This window comes from Grammomys surdaster, unplaced genomic scaffold, assembly GCF_004785775.1.
Source record: "Grammomys surdaster isolate TR1022 unplaced genomic scaffold, NIH_TR_1.0 188, whole genome shotgun sequence".
NCBI lineage: Eukaryota > Metazoa > Chordata > Mammalia > Rodentia > Muridae > Grammomys > Grammomys surdaster.
The window spans coordinates 5,413,999-5,425,384 of NW_021604633.1; positions in this window are offsets into that span (position 1 = coordinate 5,413,999).

Sequence of the window (11,386 nt, forward strand, 5' to 3'; positions counted from 1 at the left end):
ATATATATATATATATATATATATATATATATATATAAAAATATATGGCTGAGGCAAATGGCCCTGAGCCTGAGAATCTACATCTTAATTAGCAAGGCACCATGAGGCAGTGCAAGCACCAGATTATAAACAAACTAGAACTCCAGGAGATGCCAATGTCCAAGATAAGTAGATACTAAGTGAAAAATACCAGCACTGAGCATGCTCGGCTCTTCCGTGACTCCAGAGCCTTTGGAAGTAGTACCACCAGCAGGCTCTGGAGGGGGGTGCACTGGTCTCAGCTTCCTAGTCTGTGTTCTCCTCTGAGTGTCTCACAGTGCCCAGCAGGTGAGGTGTCTAGATGACCAACTTTCAGCTTGTGTCCCTCATAGGTCCCTAATACTGTGACTCTGCCCTCTTTTCCCACATTCCAAATCCCTAAGGCCTTCTGCGGATACTACTTTGCATTGGAACTGAGCTTGCTCTTTTTAAGATTGAAATTTTACTTCTTCCACCCTTCATGATTCTTGCAGGCAGATGGCAGTACCAGCTCCTTTACAAAGATGAGAAAGCCAAGAGTCAGAGATTACATACAATGCGATCCCAATAGCTTACCTCCTCAATACATGGCCCTGGGTGTTAATACACAGTAACTATCTATCTGATCAATGTGATTCTCATATCTCACTTGAGATGATAGATTATGTTTGCCCTGTAGGGCCTGGCTTACCCCCACCAGGGGTGACTTCCATCTTGAAGAAAGTAGACTCTGCAACCCATATGCAAAGCATCTAAGTCATCATCTTTATTTTCCCATCCTTAGTCAAGATTGCCCACAAGATGGGCTAACTGAGCATATCAGCTCTTATAGTTCTTTGCATAGACTCAGATTAAAATGTGCTTGGTCTTTTTGTGGAAGTCCTAACAGTGGGAGCAGGGCTGTCTCTGATGTTTTCACCTGCTTTTGGGACCCATTCCCTCCTACTGGGTTACTTCATCCAGCCTTAATATGAGGGGGGGGGTGCCTAGTCTTATTGTAACTTGATTTGGTAGGTTTGGTTGATATGATATCCCTGAGAATCCTGTCCGTTTCTGATGGGCTCAGAGGCAAGCCAGAGGCTATATATTCAAGGCCTTCTCACGGGCTTCTTATGGATTTCCCACCATATCTAGAGGTTCCTAAAAAGAGTTTTGGCACAGAGAAGGATAGGCACACCATGATCTGCCTCCTTTTGCTCTCCTTGTAGTGAAGGTTCTCATGGGGACTTGGAGCCTTCTGTGATGTCCACTCTTCACCTCCACACTGAGGTGACAAGAGATACTGAGATAGCACAAATGCAACATGATATGGTGTGCAAGCATACCTTGGTGTGAGAGTACAAGGGGCCTGTAGAGGTGTAGAATGAGTGTCTGCACCAGCTCATGGATGAGAGACCACATATAGAGAACTTGAGCCCCTGCCAACATGCAACTTTTCACTCTGCGGTTTCTGGGTTTTGTGGTACTCATGAGCATCCCCACAAGGTGGAGAGAAGCACAATTTAACTAAGGACTTTAACTTTCAATGTGCGCTCATCTGTACAGAGGTCAACAAGCAACCCAATAGCACTAGCCTTTGTGTCATCTGAACAGAAACACTTGCACAGAAAATCCCAGTATCCTTGGAAACAGAATCTATGCCTCACATAGAAATATAACAATTGCTACATGAAGCTCTGTGGGTGTTTCCAGGACCTATTTGTACAAAGGTAAGAATGTGAGAGGACTTGGCAGCATTAGGCTTCGGCCCATAGGCCTGACAAGAAGCTCCCTAACTGGCCTGCAGCTCTTTATTCATGTATCAGTGCCAGCTCCTTGCTCGAGGACCTCCATTTCCATCAACCGAGACAACTTTGCTTCCATCTCTCATCTGCCCTGTGACTCTAACATGTTCTTAAGTTAAATTCAACTGTGTTAGAGAAGATTCGCAAGAATCCATTAGGAAACAAATTTCTGGAATCCATTAGGAAACAGCTCCCTGGAATCCAGTAGAAAATAGATTTCTAGACGTGAATTTCACAAGAAAGAAAGTGGAAGACGTTACAAGAAACAGAGAAAATAGCATTGGCAGGCCCTCCTAACAGGCAGCTAGCTAGTCTTTCTCAGGAGCTCAGAGTTTCCTCTGCTCTAATTTAAACTCATAAGTGAAATGCCAACTACAATGCCAGGCTTCCAGTGTTGTTAGGAAAGGCATACAGAAGGAATACATTTTCTTGGTGTCAAAGTCAGAAGCATCAAACAGGGTACCTTCCACAGCTTTGCAAGCTGAGAGGAACTGCTGTTCACCTCCCTTCTGTGAGTTCCCGTCTTAGATCCTCTCAGCTAGAGAGACAGCTCCTGTATAGCTAGTCTGAAGGATGTGTATACTTTCTGCTGATACGAGGCACTTGGTGTACATTTCTAGCAAGAAACACCCAGGAACTCAGGTGGTGTGTAATTCTCTTAGTTGTAATCTCTTGCTAGTGTCCCAAGAAGCTGTTGTAGACAGTTTGCACTCTGTGTGGGGACTGTAGCTCTCATGTGGTTTCTGGAGGCACTTGAATTTGTCAAGCCTGGTAGAACTATATCACAGGGTATAAATATTCCTCCTAGGCAACTGTATATAGTAGCAACACTTGCTTCCCATGGGGAGCACTTGCATCCAGGACTGTCTTGACCTGCCAATGCTAGAGTTCCGTTCTGTCTTCTCTGTTTGTTGTAACTTCTTCCATTTCTTTTCTTGTGAAATTCATGACTAGCAATTCAATTTTCTAATGATTTCCAGGGATCTGCTTCCTAATGGATTCCAGATATTTGTTTCTCAATGGATTCTTGTGAATCTCCCCTAACACAGTTGAATTCAAACTTAAGAACATGTTAGGGTCATCTGAAATCTTCTTTTTGCTCAGGACTCCTGTCTCACCTACCAGTCTCTTGTTTGGGAGGTATAGAATCAGCTGATCAGAGCAGCTAAATTCTGTAACCTCCCTCTGTATGAACAAGAGTGAAAGGGTACCTGAGTGCCATCTTCTATACATTTCCGGGTATCCATTCACACTCAGCAACGTTTCTTCTCCATACACCATTGCTGAACCTTACACAGAAATTCGTTTTACTTTGGAATTCCTGTTCAGATTTTCACAATACATAGTCTTAAAAAATATGACTCTTAGTTTCAATCCCTCTAGCTTTTGTTGGTCTACAAGTATATCATTAGTGAAACAAGCTGTTAACACAGCCATAAATGTTTTATAGAGTAACAATTTACCTAGTTCAGGTAGAGGGTACAAAATTAATCTCCATATTGAGCAGAAACAGAATGCCCTAAGCACGCGTCAGAGGCTCTTAGAGCCAAAGGTAAAGAAGTCACTGTTCCTTGTGGTGCCTCACATCTAGTCTCATCTTTGCAGAGGGACCAGTTCTTGTCAGGCTGACTGGGAGCTTGCTCTTGTTTCTGGCTCTTCTGGACTGTCCATCTCTAGGATGACGAATCTATCTTTAGCTGACCTTGGGGTTTGACATTGACTTGTGCTGAATATCTTTGGCAAGCTCTCTGCCTGCTGTGCTACTGAGAAGACCAGACAGAGCAGGTGCAAGAAGACAGGGGTAATGTCTCCAGAGCAGAGGTAGGAAGACTTTACATCACTGATCATTCATGCTTCTATTTGAAGGCTGAGGGGTGAGACCGTGGAGGCTTGGTTGTATGTATTCGAGCTGTGATGAGCTCCACCACAGGCAAGAAGGACAGAGACACTTACAATTCCAATGATCATTAAGAGGTAACTCTGTTATCTTGCTGAGAAACCCTAACACACTGCCATAGGCAGCTAACTTCAGAGGACAGAATTAAAGCATATTTTCAGTAGCCTTTAGGACCAAAACACAACATGGAAAAGTTACCAGAGTTACACCCTATCCTAAGGTCAGAAGGTGGCCTCCTCTCCCAGGCTGCCTGTGTATTAGGCTGTATTCTCTCTCTCTCTCTCTCTCTCTCTCTCTCTCTCTCTCTCTCTCTCTCCCTCCCTCCAAGATGAATACACACACACATATGATGAAAGGAAGTTGATGTGAAACCTATAGGTTCAGTGAAGTCTGCAGGGATTTGCTTGGTTGGCAGGAAAGCTACAATAAAACAGCTCTATGGCAATTTCTGGAGAAGAGGGGAAAAGGATGAATAGAATCATGCTTGTTTCTTTGTAGAAAGTAGGATTATTTGGGCTTCTTGGTTAGACATTAGAGGTGGGAGAGAAGAGGATTTTCAGACTGAAAGAGAAGTCAGCAGGGCTTGCAGTGCCAAATCAACAACCCTGGACAGATTACCTAAATGCTTAACCACCCTCCTCACCTAAGCCTGTCTGTGTTTGCCAGGCACTTCTGGCAGGGCCTTTTGTAAAAGGGCTCCTACTTTGACCACTCTTCCTGTGCTTCCAGGTGAAGGTTGACAATGTGTTAACCAAGATTTCTATTTGTTGCCTTTTGGACACTGCATAAAGCTGTCACCATGTTTTCAGTGGTATCATTGCAAAAAACAAAAAGCAGCCGTGCAACTCTCCCTGGGGAACTTCAGAAAGCATCTTAGTTCGGTTACTCCTTAGATACCTTGTCAAAGCATATAAGCTGACCAAATTGCTTCATCGTGTGCTCAAATGGGAAAAGTACAGGTTTTGACACTTGAGAGATACATCAAAGAATTAAACAATTCTCACAGTTCTTCAACATGGAACGCCTGGAAACGACAGCTTAGCCTGTGAGAAGTCAAACAGGATGATGATACAGCACAAGTAAGCAGAGACTCTGCCCCAGAGTGGCATGTGTCACAATATCCCATTCTAAACTGTTATCACCAACACTGCAACTCCTCAAAGAAGGGCAGGATTAAGGGCATTCATGTTTCTGGAATCTGATAGGAAAAGACTGGCCACCAAGCAAGTAGGAAAACTGATACTCCCAACCTGGGAAATGTTTCTGAGGTGAGCAAAAGAAATGCTAGTGGTAGATGTTGAAATGATGACCCTTCCAGATGCAGATAGGGTCTATTCTCAGAATTCATGCCACTTCAGCAGTGGAGCCAAATCACTAGCGTCAGTATGCCTCTTTACTCTTCAGACCTTCATGAGTGTAGAAGATTGGACCAGCATCAGAGTCCCACATCTTACCTACTGTGTCCTTACTGTGCAGGCATGGCATGGCAGCTGCAGGGCTGGAAGCCAGAGCTGCCTGATACTACGTATTAAGGAGGTATGGTCCTTGGAACTCGAGGTTTCATATTGTGACAAATACCCAACAAGAAATAAATCAAGAGAGAACGGGTTTATTTGGCCTACAGTACAACAGTATTCAGTCGATCAAGGTGGGGAAGAGATGTGGACAGAGCACCAAGGTCATGTTGGACCTGCAGTGAGGAATCAGAGACAGATAAATGTTGGTGTTCTGTTCTCTTTCTCCTTTTTATTCTATCTGGGACCCCCAAACTGTGGAGTAGCACTACCCACAGTTTGGAGTGGCTCTTCCCACTTCAACTAACCTAACCTAGACAATCTTTCCAAGAGATCCCTAGAGGCTTGTTTTTTTGTTTGTTTGTTTGTTTGTTTTGTTTTTGTTCTTGTTTTAGTGGATTTAGATCCTGTTGAACTGACATTATTTCATTGAACTGACATTTCAGGATATGACATATATAACATATCAAGAGAGAGGAAAAGGAAGGGAAATCACTAAAATTCAAAGAATCCTGTGAAGGTGAAACATGACTTCTGATCCAGGCATGGAGCTGGAGATAGTGTGGGCTCCACACAGTGTGTTACCTGAGCATAAAGTGAGGTGAGCATTGCCAATGGAAGCCGACCACTGCCAGGTTCCCAGGACATGGCCTCTCCTACACAGAGCACAAAGTAGAAAAGCTCAGCTTCCTTCCTGTGATAGCTGACAGGCATCATAATGTCCAGAGCCTGGGCAATAAGCCCGTGGCAAGGACACCTAGCTTTGACCATAATACAACCTTGAAGATTTTAAAGACCAGTGGGTACTCTCTGCTCTGACCTACGTTATTTTCCCAACTTTGAAAGTAAATGGTAACATCTGTCATCTGTGCTGTCCTTTGTGAAAGATTATTAAAGGTCTTCTGTTCAAAGTTAACCAGACCCACAGACTACAGCTCGATGAACATCTATTCAGTTGGAGTAGCCATTCGTGAAAAAGAAGCATCGGAACTTCACATTGGTTTTACATTTTCACTGTTGGCTATATTTTTATGTACTTACCCACTGCCAAAAGTGATAGAGTGACAGCTAGATAAGCAATTAGCTTTGTGTCCTCTTTTGTAACTCATGTTCATTGTCTGCATTTAGCCCTTCCTCATTCCCTAATATTTAGCTTTACATATTCTCTTCTCTACATATTATGCTGTACCCACATGTACATTTATTTAATATGTACACATATTACTGACTAGATTCACTATATAAGGGAGAACATGTTTTATATTTCCTTTTGAATTTCCCTGACTTTATTTACTTTTATTTTTTATTGTCAGCTTTATTTTCTTGGCAGTACTGGATATTAGCCCATCATCTGAAGTGTAGCTGGTAAAGATTTGTTCCATTTTGTTTTTTTTTTTCTGTTTCCTTTTATATAAATCTACCTGTTTATACTTAGGGTTAGGTTCTGTGTTGTTAGTGTGCTATACAGAGAGTTCTTTCCTATCCCAGTATCTAGAAGGGTGTCCCCTATGTCTTCTTCTAGAAATTACAATGAATTTGAAATTAAATTCTCTGATCCAGCTTTAATTGATTTTTTTATGAAGTAAAGGATAAGAGACTAATTTCTTTCTTCTGCAGGGAGGAATACAGATTTGCCAGGATCGTTGCTGAATAGGATCTTTTCCAATATATATTTTTTTCCTCATTTGTAAAAAAATAAATGGACACAGTTTTGTCCTCTATTCTATTCTGGTGGTCTTCTTGTCTGGTTTTAGAGCAGTACTGAGCTGTCTTTATTGCCACAGCTGTATGGTATAATGTAATTTGGAGTATTGTGATACCTCCAGTGGTCCATTTTAGGAGTGCTTTGGCTCGTTGTGTTCTTTTGTGGGTTCATATGAATCCATGTATATTTTCTAAACCTGTAAAGTACGATATCAGAATTTTGATTGTTACTGCATTAAAACTGTAATTTAATTTTGGTAGCATGGTTATTTTCACAATATTAATTTTACCAGTCCAGGAGAATGGAATGGAGTGCCCTTTTTATTGCCTAGTATCTTCCATGATTTCCCTTTTTAGTCTTGAAGTGTCCATTGCAGCTGTTTTCACCTTCTCTAGTTAAATATATTCCTACAAATTTAATTTTTAGAATAATTTTCCTAGTTTCTTTCTCTAGAAAGAACATTGTTGGGATAAATTAAGGCTACTCTTTTTTTTTTTTGTATCTTGTAACTTTATTGTGTTTGTTGAGACCAAGAGTTTTCTGATACCTTCACTAGAATCTTTTAAGTAAAGACTCATGTCATCTGCAACTAGGGATGCTTTGACTTCTTCCTTTTCTATTTTTATTCTTTTTATGTCTTTATCTTGTCTAATTACTATAGCTAAGACTTCAAGTATTATATTAAATAAGAGAGCAGGAAGTGGATACCCTTGTCCCATTTCTGATTTTAGGCAAAATGCTCTAGGTTTCTCCCAATTTAATTTAATGCTGGTTATAGGTTTGTTGTATATAGCCTTTATTATTTTGAGAAAAATTCCATCTAACCCAAAGTGTCCAGAAATTTCATCATGAAGGCATGTTGGATGTTTTCCAATGCCGTTACATCATCAATTGAAACAAATATGTGGTTTCTATCCTTAAGTTTATTTATGTGGTCATATCATATAATTGTAATGTGTTTCTGAATTCAGTTTGAGCATATTTTGTGGATAGTTTTTATATCCATTTGGGGTTTTATAGTTAGGGTTTTATTGCTGTGGAGAGGCACCATAACCAAGGCAACTCTTATAAAATATTTAATTAAGACTGGCTTACAGTTTCAGGGGTTCAGTACATTATCATCATGTCAGGAAGCATGACAGCATCCAGGCAGACATAATGCTGGAGAGAGAGCTGAGTTTTCTACAAGTGGATCAGAAGGCAGACAGAAGGAGATTGTTTCACATATACCAGACTTGAGCCTCTATATGAGACCTCAAAGCCCCATCTCCATAATGACATATTTCTACTAAAAAGGCCACACCTCCTCCAACAAGTCCACACCTCATAATAGTACAACATCCCATGGGCCAAGCATATTCAAACCACCACACCATGTTTATCAAAGAAATTTGTTTGTAACTTCCTTTTTTAAAGCATTTTTGTATGTCTTTACCTTGTTTTGGTATTAGGATAATACTAGCTTCACAAAATGAATGTGTTAGTGTTCTATTACATTCTATTTTGCTGAACAAATTGAGAAGAATGCGTATGAGGTATTGCTTGAAAGGTTGATAAAATTCAGCAGTGAATACATTTGGACCTGGGATTTTCTTTGTAGGAAGGCATTTAATAACAATTTCAATCTTATTGCTTGTAATAGGTCTGTGTATATACGTAGACAGACAGACAGACAGACAGAAAGACAGATAGAAATAGATAGACATAGATATAGATATATAGCTATATAAATACATGTTTGTGTGGTTTGTGTTTATATATATATATATACATGTATACACATATATGCACATATATTCCTAAGTACATTCCACTCAGTCTGTATAATGCTACTTTTATGTATGTTCTCAGGGCTGACCATTTGGTATTGGATAATCACTTAGTGTCTTCCCTGGGGAAGATAATTTCTCTTTCTCTGAACAATCCTTAGTTGCCTGTGGTACTTCTACAGCTTTTCCCTGGGAAAAGAATGAAGTTCAGTCTCCCCTTATTGACTGTGCTGATTCAGTTACTGTTGCTGAAGTCCTGGCTAATGACATTTTCCCAGGATGTGGCTGCAATCCTTCCTGAGGGACATGTTGCCAGCTGATTCACTTTCTTAATATATAAAGATAAATGTCATGCCTTGCTAATGGAGGAGATCATTCATATTTATGAATTTTTTGCCAGAGAGGAAGAACCTTTAAAAATCTTTCAAGAACTACACTGAACTCACAATATTTTACTGAGGGTATATTCATGGCCAAAAATTGACAATCAAAAGATTGCCTTGGATATTTTCCATGAAATACTGTGTGCTTCATATAATCAAAGGATTGCTTCGGATATTTTCCATGAAGTACTGTGTGCTTCATACAACATGAATCCTAGGGCCTGCTTACATACGAATATGCACCTTCTACAGTCAGAAATCTACCAAGTTATTCATATTTTAACGAATAATTAGTAGAATAAAGTAATCTTTTGGAAATTTTCAGAAAAATTAATTCCACAGTTGTTGAAATCTATGTTTCAGCACTATGTGAGAGCTGCTTTAAATAATATAACACAAACTTTGTTCTGGAACTGCATAAGGCTAGGGAATTCAACCCTAAGCTCCAAGAATTCTGCTCACATTTTGCAATCAGGTATCATTAAAAAATATCTAACCTTTTATGAAGACACTAATAGAAAAGCCATTAAAGATAGTCACTTACAATTCTATTATCAAACTGCAGAAGAGATTTGTACTAAATCGTATTTCTTCCAACATTAATCTCATTGCAAGTTGGGCTTGAGGAGAAAGCCACTTAGCTGTGCCCCTGACCAAACTGGAACCCTTGATCATTTTTCATTGCATGGATATACTATAAACTGTTCTGGGGTATCATGACCTATGTCTTAACATGACAGAATATTTAGGGATTTTTCTTGAGAGCAGAGAGAGCAATTTTAATTAAATAGCTACTTAGAAATGCATACAATCTCCTGTTAGAATTGCCAAGGATGTAGGATATGTCACAAATAAAGTATGATAGATTTCATGTGAAAAGTCTAAAAATATCATGACCCTTATAATTTATAAGTTTGCGATATCCTAGATACTGTTCAGGTATCATCCAATGTCTGTCACCTCAGTAACAGTCCTTCATGTCACTGTTAGCTTGTACTTGTGAGAGAGAAGGAAATGAAAGTGAATAGCTCAGGAGCTTAAAGTTAACTATGTAGCTATTCCAAACCCATAAGTATTTAGGTGATTGGCTATGTGACAGACCATACATGAACTCTGGGGTGAGGCTGGTCAGGATTACAGAGGTTCATCTCTATTTGTGGATGAATGCATCTGTTGATGTGTGGCTGGTATATTAAATGATAGATCCAGAAGACATGAATTCTACTGCTCACAAGACACAGAGAGGCTCAAAGTCTAACCTGTATCCTTACAAATCTTCCTGGATTAGAATATTAGGATTGTGAACAAGAGTTCTTGAAAAGAGGCTGTATCTGTAATGATTGATTAACTGATTAGAATTGCAGTGATATGGAAAGCCAGAATGTTACAGGTCCAGACTCTAATTACCATATCTTAGGTTAGCTTTAGCCCCTTGAATAGCCATTCCTTGACTATCTCTCTTTTGGGACTTATATCCTGCAACTAATAGATAAAATCATTATGTTATCTATTTATTTAATATACCACTAGCATCCATCAACCGCAAAGCTAAAAATGTCTTTAGATAGCAGCATCTGAACCCTAAAACAAAGCTTTTCCCCTCTCACACTACCTTCCTCTGCAATGGAACCAACAAAATAATTAAAATTTGCCTTGATTTATGGTTTTCTTCATTTTGTAAAACTATAAAATTTCACAAAACTGCTTCCACATTAAACATGGAATTTTGGGAAACTTAAAGTTGTGTTCCTGGTCCGTAGTCACTCAAACTGACTCAAGAGTAAACTGTCCCTTATTTCCGTTTTACATGGAGAGCTCTCCAGTTTCTTTCTTTCTTTGTTTTGTGATGAGAGGCTCCACCCTAGGGCTCCATGGGTTTTCAAATCTACAGGATGGTCACTTATTGGTAGAATATTGGTGTTGGAATGCTTGAACAAACAGATGAGTCTGGGTCAGTGGATTCCCACCAATTCAAACATCAATGAGAAATGAAAACACATCTCAAGGAAACACCCTTTCCTTGCTTTCAGATCTACCATGTGTTGATAAGGGCTCCATATTATTGCCAACTTGATTTAAAAATCAAGTGAACTACTGCCAGAACAGAATCACATAATTCTGTCCCTGAAGGGAAGAAATGTTTGTTCACTGTACCATTTATGTATTAGGCACTAAATCTATTATGCAAATAAAACTGTGAAAATACCACTGTGTTTATCTGTAGGTGAAACACTTATGGAAGAGAAGTCATTGAATATTAAAATACTTATCACTTTGTAAACATATGTCATAAAGATTTAAGAAACAAGTAAATCT